The sequence below is a fragment of the Phalangium opilio genome, unplaced genomic scaffold (genome assembly GCF_054372755.1).
Source record: "Phalangium opilio isolate 3A_F unplaced genomic scaffold, DU_Popi_V2 ptg000230l_1, whole genome shotgun sequence".
Lineage (NCBI taxonomy): Eukaryota > Metazoa > Arthropoda > Arachnida > Opiliones > Phalangiidae > Phalangium > Phalangium opilio.
In genome coordinates this window covers 1529670-1539403 of record NW_028324221.1, presented here as the reverse complement: position 1 = coordinate 1539403, position 9734 = coordinate 1529670, and the positions used below count along the sequence as shown (strand labels likewise).

At 42.3% G+C, this 9734-nt stretch overlaps 33 non-coding genes across 33 annotated transcripts; all 33 read right to left on the bottom strand.

Annotated features, from left to right (window-relative positions):
• Positions 1-85: 85 nt before the first annotated feature.
• TRNAE-CUC (transfer RNA glutamic acid (anticodon CUC)) lies at positions 86-157 on the bottom strand. Its single transcript has one exon. It is a non-coding gene; the product is annotated as a tRNA-Glu (tRNA).
• An 80-nt stretch (positions 158-237) lies between these two features.
• Positions 238-309, bottom strand: TRNAE-CUC (transfer RNA glutamic acid (anticodon CUC)). The gene has a single exon. It is a non-coding gene; the product is annotated as a tRNA-Glu (tRNA).
• An 80-nt stretch (positions 310-389) lies between these two features.
• TRNAE-CUC (transfer RNA glutamic acid (anticodon CUC)) lies at positions 390-461 on the bottom strand. The gene has a single exon. It is a non-coding gene; the product is annotated as a tRNA-Glu (tRNA).
• Positions 462-541: 80 nt separating this feature from the next.
• Positions 542-613, bottom strand: TRNAE-CUC (transfer RNA glutamic acid (anticodon CUC)). Its single transcript has one exon. It is a non-coding gene; the product is annotated as a tRNA-Glu (tRNA).
• Positions 614-692: 79 nt separating this feature from the next.
• Positions 693-764, bottom strand: TRNAE-CUC (transfer RNA glutamic acid (anticodon CUC)). Its single transcript has one exon. It is a non-coding gene; the product is annotated as a tRNA-Glu (tRNA).
• Positions 765-844: 80 nt separating this feature from the next.
• TRNAE-UUC (transfer RNA glutamic acid (anticodon UUC)) lies at positions 845-916 on the bottom strand. Its single transcript has one exon. It is a non-coding gene; the product is annotated as a tRNA-Glu (tRNA).
• An 80-nt stretch (positions 917-996) lies between these two features.
• TRNAE-CUC (transfer RNA glutamic acid (anticodon CUC)) lies at positions 997-1068 on the bottom strand. The gene has a single exon. It is a non-coding gene; the product is annotated as a tRNA-Glu (tRNA).
• Positions 1069-1450: 382 nt separating this feature from the next.
• On the bottom strand, positions 1451-1522 carry TRNAE-CUC (transfer RNA glutamic acid (anticodon CUC)). Its single transcript has one exon. It is a non-coding gene; the product is annotated as a tRNA-Glu (tRNA).
• A 988-nt stretch (positions 1523-2510) lies between these two features.
• Positions 2511-2582, bottom strand: TRNAE-CUC (transfer RNA glutamic acid (anticodon CUC)). Its single transcript has one exon. It is a non-coding gene; the product is annotated as a tRNA-Glu (tRNA).
• An 80-nt stretch (positions 2583-2662) lies between these two features.
• TRNAE-UUC (transfer RNA glutamic acid (anticodon UUC)) lies at positions 2663-2734 on the bottom strand. Its single transcript has one exon. It is a non-coding gene; the product is annotated as a tRNA-Glu (tRNA).
• A 231-nt stretch (positions 2735-2965) lies between these two features.
• TRNAE-CUC (transfer RNA glutamic acid (anticodon CUC)) lies at positions 2966-3037 on the bottom strand. The gene has a single exon. It is a non-coding gene; the product is annotated as a tRNA-Glu (tRNA).
• Positions 3038-3268: 231 nt separating this feature from the next.
• TRNAE-CUC (transfer RNA glutamic acid (anticodon CUC)) lies at positions 3269-3340 on the bottom strand. Its single transcript has one exon. It is a non-coding gene; the product is annotated as a tRNA-Glu (tRNA).
• An 80-nt stretch (positions 3341-3420) lies between these two features.
• Positions 3421-3492, bottom strand: TRNAE-UUC (transfer RNA glutamic acid (anticodon UUC)). The gene has a single exon. It is a non-coding gene; the product is annotated as a tRNA-Glu (tRNA).
• Positions 3493-3723: 231 nt separating this feature from the next.
• On the bottom strand, positions 3724-3795 carry TRNAE-CUC (transfer RNA glutamic acid (anticodon CUC)). Its single transcript has one exon. It is a non-coding gene; the product is annotated as a tRNA-Glu (tRNA).
• Positions 3796-4026: 231 nt separating this feature from the next.
• Positions 4027-4098, bottom strand: TRNAE-CUC (transfer RNA glutamic acid (anticodon CUC)). The gene has a single exon. It is a non-coding gene; the product is annotated as a tRNA-Glu (tRNA).
• Positions 4099-4178: 80 nt separating this feature from the next.
• On the bottom strand, positions 4179-4250 carry TRNAE-UUC (transfer RNA glutamic acid (anticodon UUC)). Its single transcript has one exon. It is a non-coding gene; the product is annotated as a tRNA-Glu (tRNA).
• A 231-nt stretch (positions 4251-4481) lies between these two features.
• On the bottom strand, positions 4482-4553 carry TRNAE-CUC (transfer RNA glutamic acid (anticodon CUC)). The gene has a single exon. It is a non-coding gene; the product is annotated as a tRNA-Glu (tRNA).
• A 231-nt stretch (positions 4554-4784) lies between these two features.
• On the bottom strand, positions 4785-4856 carry TRNAE-CUC (transfer RNA glutamic acid (anticodon CUC)). The gene has a single exon. It is a non-coding gene; the product is annotated as a tRNA-Glu (tRNA).
• An 80-nt stretch (positions 4857-4936) lies between these two features.
• TRNAE-UUC (transfer RNA glutamic acid (anticodon UUC)) lies at positions 4937-5008 on the bottom strand. Its single transcript has one exon. It is a non-coding gene; the product is annotated as a tRNA-Glu (tRNA).
• A 231-nt stretch (positions 5009-5239) lies between these two features.
• TRNAE-CUC (transfer RNA glutamic acid (anticodon CUC)) lies at positions 5240-5311 on the bottom strand. The gene has a single exon. It is a non-coding gene; the product is annotated as a tRNA-Glu (tRNA).
• An 80-nt stretch (positions 5312-5391) lies between these two features.
• On the bottom strand, positions 5392-5463 carry TRNAE-CUC (transfer RNA glutamic acid (anticodon CUC)). The gene has a single exon. It is a non-coding gene; the product is annotated as a tRNA-Glu (tRNA).
• A 382-nt stretch (positions 5464-5845) lies between these two features.
• TRNAE-CUC (transfer RNA glutamic acid (anticodon CUC)) lies at positions 5846-5917 on the bottom strand. Its single transcript has one exon. It is a non-coding gene; the product is annotated as a tRNA-Glu (tRNA).
• Positions 5918-6754: 837 nt separating this feature from the next.
• On the bottom strand, positions 6755-6826 carry TRNAE-CUC (transfer RNA glutamic acid (anticodon CUC)). Its single transcript has one exon. It is a non-coding gene; the product is annotated as a tRNA-Glu (tRNA).
• An 80-nt stretch (positions 6827-6906) lies between these two features.
• On the bottom strand, positions 6907-6978 carry TRNAE-CUC (transfer RNA glutamic acid (anticodon CUC)). Its single transcript has one exon. It is a non-coding gene; the product is annotated as a tRNA-Glu (tRNA).
• Positions 6979-7058: 80 nt separating this feature from the next.
• On the bottom strand, positions 7059-7130 carry TRNAE-CUC (transfer RNA glutamic acid (anticodon CUC)). The gene has a single exon. It is a non-coding gene; the product is annotated as a tRNA-Glu (tRNA).
• Positions 7131-7210: 80 nt separating this feature from the next.
• TRNAE-CUC (transfer RNA glutamic acid (anticodon CUC)) lies at positions 7211-7282 on the bottom strand. Its single transcript has one exon. It is a non-coding gene; the product is annotated as a tRNA-Glu (tRNA).
• Positions 7283-7361: 79 nt separating this feature from the next.
• Positions 7362-7433, bottom strand: TRNAE-CUC (transfer RNA glutamic acid (anticodon CUC)). The gene has a single exon. It is a non-coding gene; the product is annotated as a tRNA-Glu (tRNA).
• An 80-nt stretch (positions 7434-7513) lies between these two features.
• TRNAE-UUC (transfer RNA glutamic acid (anticodon UUC)) lies at positions 7514-7585 on the bottom strand. The gene has a single exon. It is a non-coding gene; the product is annotated as a tRNA-Glu (tRNA).
• Positions 7586-7665: 80 nt separating this feature from the next.
• TRNAE-CUC (transfer RNA glutamic acid (anticodon CUC)) lies at positions 7666-7737 on the bottom strand. The gene has a single exon. It is a non-coding gene; the product is annotated as a tRNA-Glu (tRNA).
• A 382-nt stretch (positions 7738-8119) lies between these two features.
• On the bottom strand, positions 8120-8191 carry TRNAE-CUC (transfer RNA glutamic acid (anticodon CUC)). Its single transcript has one exon. It is a non-coding gene; the product is annotated as a tRNA-Glu (tRNA).
• Positions 8192-9179: 988 nt separating this feature from the next.
• TRNAE-CUC (transfer RNA glutamic acid (anticodon CUC)) lies at positions 9180-9251 on the bottom strand. Its single transcript has one exon. It is a non-coding gene; the product is annotated as a tRNA-Glu (tRNA).
• Positions 9252-9331: 80 nt separating this feature from the next.
• On the bottom strand, positions 9332-9403 carry TRNAE-UUC (transfer RNA glutamic acid (anticodon UUC)). Its single transcript has one exon. It is a non-coding gene; the product is annotated as a tRNA-Glu (tRNA).
• A 231-nt stretch (positions 9404-9634) lies between these two features.
• On the bottom strand, positions 9635-9706 carry TRNAE-CUC (transfer RNA glutamic acid (anticodon CUC)). Its single transcript has one exon. It is a non-coding gene; the product is annotated as a tRNA-Glu (tRNA).
• Between the last annotated feature and the right edge of the window lie 28 nt (positions 9707-9734).

Here is a 9734-nt window from a genome sequence, read left to right as displayed (position 1 = left end):
TTCGGACTGGTTTGAGCAAACCCTAGATATTATTCCTATAAATGTGTCTTTAAATTTTTCTTCAAAAACGGTACAAAAGCACCTGCTCCGATACCGGGAATCGAACCCGGGCCTTCTGGGTGAGAACCAGATATCCTAGCCATTAGATCATATCGGACTTGTTTGAGCGAACCCTAGATATTATTCCTATAAATGTGTCTTTAATTTTATTCTTTAAAAGCGGTACAAAAGCACTGTCTCCGATACCGGGAATCGAACCCGGGCCTTCTGGGTGAGAGCCAGATATCCTAGCCATTAGATCATATCGGACTGGTTTGAGCAAACCCTAGATATTATTCCTATAAATGTGTCTTTAAATTTATTCTTCAAAAACGGTACAAAAGCACTCGCTCCGATACCGGGAATCGAACCCGGGCCTTCTGGGTGAGAGCCAGATATCCTAGCCATTAGATCATTTCGGACTGGTTTGAGCAAACCCTAGATATTATTCCTATAAATGTGTCTTTAAATTTATTCTTCAAAAACGGTACAAGAGCACTCGCTCCAATACCGGGAATCGAACCCGGGCCTTCTGGGTGAGAGCCAGATATCCTAGCCACTAGACCATCTCGGACTTGCTTAATCAAGTCTTAATTCTATTCATTAACCTATATCCTTAAGTCTATTCTTCAAAACCGGTACAAAAGCTCTCGTTCCGATACCGGGAATCGAACCCGGGCCTTCTAGGTGAGAGCCAGATATCCTAGCCACTAGACCATATCGGACTGGTTTGAGCAAACCCTAGATATTATTCCTATAAATGTGTCTTTAATTTTATTCTTTAAAAGCGGTACAAAAGCACTGTCTCCGATACCGGGAATCGAACCCGGGCCTTCTGGGTGAAAGCCAGATATCCTAGCCATTAGATCATATCGGACTGGTTTGAGCAAACCCTAGATATTATTCCTATAAATGTGTCTTTAAATTTATTCTTCAAAAACGGTACAAGAGCACTCGCTCCGATACCGGGAATCGAACCCGGGCCTTCTGGGTGAGAGCCAGATATCCTAGCCACTAGACCATATCGGACTGGTTTTAGCAAACCCTAGATATAATTCCTATAAATGTTTCTTTAAATTTATTCTTCAAAAACGGTACAAGAGCACTCGCTCCGATACCGGGAATCGAACCCGGGCATTCTGGGTGAGAGCCTGATATCCTAGCCACTAGACCATCTCGGACTTGCTTAATCAAGTCTTAATTCTATTCATTAACCTATATCCTTAAGTCTATTCTTCAAAACCGGTACAAAAGCTCTCGCTCCGATACCGGGAATCGAACCCGGGCATTCTGGGTGAGAGCCTATTATCCTAGCCACTAGACCATCTCGGACTGTCTTAATCAAGTCTTAATTCTATTCATTAACCTATATCCTTAAGTCTATTCTTCAAAACCGGTACAAAAGCTCTTGCTCCGATATCGGGAATCGAACCCGGGCCTTCTAGGTGAGAGCCAGATATCCTAGCCACTAGACCATATCGGACTGGTTTGAGCAAACCCTAGATATTATTCCTATAAATGTGTCTTTAAATTTATTCTTTAAAAGCGGTACAAATCACAGTCTCCGATACCGGGAATCGAACCCGGGCCTTCTGGGTGAAAGCCAGATATCCTAGCCACTAGACCATATTGCACTAGCTTAACCAAATCTTAATTCTAAATATAAACCTATATCCTTAAGTTTATTCTTCAAAAACGGTACAAAAGCACTCGCTCCGATACCGGGAATCGAACCTGGGCCTTTTGGGTGAGAGCCAGATATCCTAGCCACTAGACCATATCAGACTTGCTCAACCAAGTCTTATTTCTATTCATAAAAATATATCCTTAAGTCTATTCTTCAAAACCGGTACAAAAGCACTCGCTCTTTTACCGGGAATCGAACCCGGGCCTTGTGTGTGAGAACCAGATATCCTAGCCATTAGCTCATATCGGACTGGTTTGTGCAAACCCTAGATATTATTCCTCTAAATGTGTCTTTAAATTTATTCTTCAAAAACGGTACAAAAGCACTCGCTCCGATACCGGGAGTCGAACCCGGGCTTTCTAGGTGAGAGCCAGATATCCTAGCCACTTGACCATATCGGATTGGTTTGAGCAAACCCTAGATATTATTCCTATAAATGTGTCTTTAATTTTATTCTTTAAAAGCGGTACAAAAGCACTGTCTCCGATACCGGGAATCGAACCCGGGCCTTCTGGGTGAAAGCCAGATATCCTAGCCATTAGATCATGTCGGACTGGTTTGAGCAAACCCTAGATATTATTCCTATAAATGTGTCTTTAATTTTATTCTTTAAAAGCGGTACAAAAGCACTGTCTCCGATACCGAGAATCGAACCCGGGCCTTCTGGGTGAAAGCCAGATATCCTAGCCATTAGATCATATCGGACTGGTTTGAGCAAACCCTAGATATTATTCCTATAAATGTGTCTTTAAATTTTTCTTCAAAAACGGTACAAAAGCACCTGCTCCGATACCGGGAATCGAACCCGGGCCTTCTGGGTGAGAACCAGATATCCTAGCCATTAGATCATATCGGACTTGTTTAAGCGAACCCTAGATATTATTCCTATAAATGTGTCTTTAATTTTATTCTTTAAAAGCGGTACAAAAGCACTGTCTCCGATACCGAGAATCGAACCCGGGCCTTCTGGGTGAAAGCCAGATATCCTAGCCATTAGACCATATCGGACTGGTTTGAGCAAACCCTAGATATTATTCCTATAAATGTGTCTTTAAATTTTTCTTCAAAAACGGTACAAAAGCACCTGCTCCGATACCGGGAATCGAACCCGGGCCTTCTGGGTGAGAACCAGATATCCTAGCCATTAGCTCATATCGGACTTGTTTGAGCAAACCCTAGATATTATTCCTCTAAATGTGTCTTTAAATTTATTCTTCAAAAACGGTACAAAAGCACTCGCTCCGATACCGGGAGTCGAACCCGGGCTTTCTAGGTGAGAGCCAGATATCCTAGCCACTAGACCATATCGGATTGGTTTGAGCAAACCCTTGATATTATTCCTATAAATGTGTCTTTAATTTTATTCTTTAAAAGCGGTACAAAAGCACTGTCTCCGATACCGGGAATCGAACCCGGGCCTTCTGGGTGAAAGCCAGATATCCTAGCCATTAGATCATGTCGGACTGGTTTGAGCAAACCCTAGATATTATTCCTATAAATGTGTCTTTAAATTTTTCTTCAAAAACGGTACAAAAGCACCTGCTCCGATACCGGGAATCGAACCCGGGCCTTCTGGGTGAGAACCAGATATCCTAGCCATTAGATCATATCGGACTTGTTTAAGCGAACCCTAGATATTATTCCTATAAATGTGTCTTTAATTTTATTCTTTAAAAGCGGTACAAAAGCACTGTCTCCGATACCGAGAATCGAACCCGGGCCTTCTGGGTGAAAGCCAGATATCCTAGCCATTAGACCATATCGGACTGGTTTGAGCAAACCCTAGATATTATTCCTATAAATGTGTCTTTAAATTTTTCTTCAAAAACGGTACAAAAGCACCTGCTCCGATACCGGGAATCGAACCCGGGCCTTCTGGGTGAGAACCAGATATCCTAGCCATTAGCTCATATCGGACTTGTTTGAGCAAACCCTAGATATTATTCCTCTAAATGTGTCTTTAAATTTATTCTTCAAAAACGGTACAAAAGCACTCGCTCCGATACCGGGAGTCGAACCCGGGCTTTCTAGGTGAGAGCCAGATATCCTAGCCACTAGACCATATCGGATTGGTTTGAGCAAACCCTAGATATTATTCCTATAAATGTGTCTTTAATTTTATTCTTTAAAAGCGGTACAAAAGCACTGTCTCCGATACCGGGAATCGAACCCGGGCCTTCTGGGTGAAAGCCAGATATCCTAGCCATTAGATCATGTCGGACTGGTTTGAGCAAACCCTAGATATTATTCCTATAAATGTGTCTTTAAATTTTTCTTCAAAAACGGTACAAAAGCACCTGCTCCGATACCGGGAATCGAACCCGGGCCTTCTGGGTGAGAACCAGATATCCTAGCCATTAGATCATATCGGACTTGTTTAAGCGAACCCTAGATATTATTCCTATAAATGTGTCTTTAATTTTATTCTTTAAAAGCGGTACAAAAGCACTGTCTCCGATACCGAGAATCGAACCCGGGCCTTCTGGGTGAAAGCCAGATATCCTAGCCATTAGACCATATCGGACTGGTTTGAGCAAACCCTAGATATTATTCCTATAAATGTGTCTTTAAATTTTTCTTCAAAAACGGTACAAAAGCACCTGCTCCGATACCGGGAATCGAACCCGGGCCTTCTGGGTGAGAACCAGATATCCTAGCCATTAGCTCATATCGGACTTGTTTGAGCAAACCCTAGATATTATTCCTCTAAATGTGTCTTTAAATTTATTCTTCAAAAACGGTACAAAAGCACTCGCTCCGATACCGGGAGTCGAACCCGGGCTTTCTAGGTGAGAGCCAGATATCCTAGCCACTAGACCATATCGGATTGGTTTGAGCAAACCCTAGATATTATTCCTATAAATGTGTCTTTAATTTTATTCTTTAAAAGCGGTACAAAAGCACTGTCTCCGATACCGGGAATCGAACCCGGGCCTTCTGGGTGAAAGCCAGATATCCTAGCCATTAGATCATGTCGGACTGGTTTGAGCAAACCCTAGATATTATTCCTATAAATGTGTCTTTAAATTTTTCTTCAAAAACGGTACAAAAGCACCTGCTCCGATACCGGGAATCGAACCCGGGCCTTCTGGGTGAGAACCAGATATCCTAGCCATTAGATCATATCGGACTTGTTTAAGCGAACCCTAGATATTATTCCTATAAATGTGTCTTTAATTTTATTCTTTAAAAGCGGTACAAAAGCACTGTCTCCGATACCGAGAATCGAACCCGGGCCTTCTGGGTGAAAGCCAGATATCCTAGCCATTAGACCATATCGGACTGGTTTGAGCAAACCCTAGATATTATTCCTATAAATGTGTCTTTAAATTTTTCTTCAAAAACGGTACAAAAGCACCTGCTCCGATACCGGGAATCGAACCCGGGCCTTCTGGGTGAGAATCAGATATCCTAGCCATTAGCTCATATCGGACTTGTTTGAGCAAACCCTAGATATTATTCCTATAAATGTGTCTTTAAATTTATTCTTCAAAAACGGTACAAAAGCACTCGCTCCGATACCGGGAATCGAACCCGGGCCTTCTGGGTGAGAGCCAGATATCCTAGCCATTAGATCATTTCGGACTGGTTTGAGAAAACCCTAGATATTATTCCTATAAATGTGTCTTTAAATTTATTCTTCAAAAACGGTACAAGAGCACTCGCTCCGATACCGGGAATCGAACCCGGGCCTTCTGGGTGAGAGCCAGATATCCTAGCCACTAGACCATATCGGACTGGTTTTAGCAAACCCTAGATATAATTCCTATAAATGTTTCTTTAAATTTATTCTTCAAAAACGGTACAAGAGCACTCGCTCCGATACCGGGAATCGAACCCGGGCATTCTGGGTGAGAGCCTGATATCCTAGCCACTAGACCATCTCGGACTTGCTTAATAAAGTCTTAATTCTATTCATTAACCTATATCCTTAAGTCTATTCTTCAAAACCGGTACAAAAGCTCTCGCTCCGATACCGGGAATCGAACCCGGGCATTCTGGGTGAGAGCCTGATATCCTAGCCACTAGACCATCTCGGACTTTCTTAATCAAGTCTTAATTCTATTCATTAACCTATATCCTTAAGTCTATTCTTCAAAACCGGTACAAAAGCTTTTGCTCCGATATCGGGAATCGAACCCGGACCTTCTAGGTGAGAGCCAGATATCCTAGCCACTAGACCATATCGGACTGGTTTGAGCAAACCCTAGATATTATTCCTATAAATGTGTCTTTAAATTTATTCTTTAAAAGCGGTACAAATCACAGTCTCTGATACCGGGAATCGAACCCGGGCCTTCTGGGTGAAAGCCAGATATCCTAGCCACTAGACCATAATGCACTAGCTTAACCAAATCTTAATTCTAAATATAAACCTATATCCTTAAGTTTATTCTTCAAAAACGGTACAAAAGCACTCGCTCCGATACCGGGAATCGAACCTGGGCCTTTTGGGTGAGAGCCAGATATCCTAGCCATTAGCTCATATCGGACTGGTTTGTGCAAACCCTAGATATTATTCCTCTAAATGTGTCTTTAAATTTATTCTTCAAAAACGGTACAAAAGCACTCGCTCCGATACCGGGAGTCGAACCCGGGCTTTCTAGGTGAGAGCCAGATATACTAGCCACTTGACCATATCGGATTGGTTTGAGCAAACCCTAGATATTATTCCTATAAATGTGTCTTTAATTTTATTCTTTAAAAGCGGTACAAAAGCACTGTCTCCGATACCGGGAATCGAACCCGGGCCTTCTGGGTGAAAGCCAGATATCCTAGCCATTAGATCATGTCGGACTGGTTTGAGCAAACCCTAGATATTATTCCTATAAATGTGTCTTTAATTTTATTCTTTAAAAGCGGTACAAAAGCACTGTCTCCGATACCGAGAATCGAACCCGGGCCTTCTGGGTGAAAGCCAGATATCCTAGCCATTAGATCATTTCGGACTGGTTTGAGCAAACCCTAGATATTATTCCTATAAATGTGTCTTTAAATTTTTCTTCAAAAACGGTACAAAAGCACCTGCTCCGATACCGGGAATCGAACCCGGGCCTTCTGGGTGAGAACCAGATATCCTAGCCATTAGATCATATCGGACTTGTTTGAGCGAACCCTAGATATTATTCCTATAAATGTGTCTTTAATTTTATTCTTTAAAAGCGGTACAAAAGCACTGTCTCCGATACCGGGAATCGAACCCGGGCCTTCTGGGTGAGAGCCAGATATCCTAGCCATTAGATCATATCGGACTGGTTTGAGCAAACCCTAGATATTATTCCTATAAATGTGTCTTTAAATTTATTCTTCAAAAACGGTACAAAAGCACTCGCTCCGATACCGGGAATCGAACCCGGGCCTTCTGGGTGAGAGCCAGATATCCTAGCCATTAGATCATTTCGGACTGGTTTGAGCAAACCCTAGATATTATTCCTATAAATGTGTCTTTAAATTTATTCTTCAAAAACGGTACAAGAGCACTCGCTCCGATACCGGGAATCGAACCCGGGCCTTCTGGGTGAGAGCCAGATATCCTAGCCACTAGACCATCTCGGACTTGCTTAATCAAGTCTTAATTCTATTCATTAACCTATATCCTTAAGTCTATTCTTCAAAACCGGTACAAAAGCTCTCGTTCCGATACCGGGAATCGAACCCGGGCCTTCTAGGTGAGAGCCAGATATCCTAGCCACTAGACCATATCGGACTGGTTTGAGCAAACCCTAGATATTATTCCTATAAATGTGTCTTTAATTTTATTCTTTAAAAGCGGTACAAAAGCACTGTCTCCGATACCGGGAATCGAACCCGGGCCTTCTGGGTGAAAGCCAGATATCCTAGCCATTAGATCATATCGGACTGGTTTGAGCAAACCCTAGATATTATTCCTATAAATGTGTCTTTAAATTTATTCTTCAAAAACGGTACAAGAGCACTCGCTCCGATACCGGGAATCGAACCCGGGCCTTCTGGGTGAGAGCCAGATATCCTAGCCACTAGACCATATCGGACTGGTTTTAGCAAACCCTAGATATAATTCCTATAAATGTTTCTTTAAATTTATTCTTCAAAAACGGTACAAGAGCACTCGCTCCGATACCGGGAATCGAACCCGGGCATTCTGGGTGAGAGCCTGATATCCTAGCCACTAGACCATCTCGGACTTGCTTAATCAAGTCTTAATTCTATTCATTAACCTATATCCTTAAGTCTATTCTTCAAAACCGGTACAAAAGCTCTCGCTCCGATACCGGGAATCGAACCCGGGCATTCTGGGTGAGAGCCTATTATCCTAGCCACTAGACCATCTCGGACTTTCTTAATCAAGTCTTAATTCTATTCATTAACCTATATCCTTAAGTCTATTCTTCAAAACCGGTACAAAAGCTCTTGCTCCGATATCGGGAATCGAACCCGGGCCTTCTAGGTGAGAGCCAGATATCCTAGCCACTAGACCATATCGGACTGGTTTGAGCAAACCCTAGATATTATTCCTATAAATGTGTCTTTAAATTTATTCTTTAAAAGCGGTACAAATCACAGTCTCCGATACCGGGAATCGAACCCGGGCCTTCTGGGTGAAAGCCAGATATCCTAGCCACTAGACCATATTGCACTAGCTTAACCAAATCTTAATTCTAAATATAAACCTATATCCTTAAGTTTATTCTTCAAAAACGGTACAAAAGCACTCGCTCCGATACCGGGAATCGAACCTGGGCCTTTTGGGTGAGAGCCAGATATCCTAGCCACTAGACCATATCAGACTTGCTCAACCAAGTCTTATTTCTATTCATAAAAATATATCCTTAAGTCTATTCTTCAAAACCGGTACAAAAGCACTCGCTCTTTTACCGGGAATCGAACCCGGGCCTTGTGTGTGAGAACCAGATATCCTAGCCATTAGCTCATATCGGACTGGTTTGTGCAAACCCTAGATATTATTCCTCTAAATGTGTCTTTAAATTTATTCTTCAAAAACGGTACAAAAGCACTCGCTCCGATACCGGGAGTCGAACCCGGGCTTTCTAGGTGAGAGCCAGATATCCTAGCCACTTGACCATATCGGATTGGTTTGAGCAAACCCTAGATATTATTCCTATAAATGTGTCTTTAATTTTATTCTTTAAAAGCGGTACAAAAGCACTGTCTCCGATACCGGGAATCGAACCCGGGCCTTCTGGGTGAAAGCCAGATATCCTAGCCATTAGATCATGTCGGACTGGTTTGAGCAAACCCTAGATATTATTCCTATAAATGTGTCTTTAATTTTATTCTTTAAAAGCGGTACAAAAGCACTGTCTCCGATACCGAGAATCGAACCCGGGCCTTCTGGGTGAAAGCCAGATATCCTAGCCATTAGATCATATCGGACTGGTTTGAGCAAACCCTAGATATTATTCCTATAAATGTGTCTTTAAATTTTTCTTCAAAAACGGTACAAAAGCACCTGCTCCGATACCGGGAATCGAACCCGGGCCTTCTGGGTGAGAACCAGATATCCTAGCCATTAGATCATATCGGACTTGTTTAAGCGAACCCTAGATATTATTCCTATAAATGTGTCTTTAATTTTATTCTTTAAAAGCGGTACAAAAGCACTGTCTCCGATACCGAGAATCGAACCCGGGCCTTCTGGGTGAAAGCCAGATATCCTAGCCATTAGACCATATCGGACTGGTTTGAGCAAACCCTAGATATTATTCCTATAAATGTGTCTTTAAATTTTTCTTCAAAAACGGTACAAAAGCACCTGCTCCGATACCGGGAATCGAACCCGGGCCTTCTGGGTGAGAACCAGATATCCTAGCCATTAGCTCATATCGGACTTGTTTGAGCAAACCCTAGATATTATTCCTCTAAATGTGTCTTTAAATTTATTCTTCAAAAACGGTACAAAAGCACTCGCTCCGATACCGGGAGTCGAACCCGGGCTTTCTAGGTGAGAGCCAGATATCCTAGCCACTAGACCATATCGGATTGGTTTGAGCAAACCCTAGATATTATT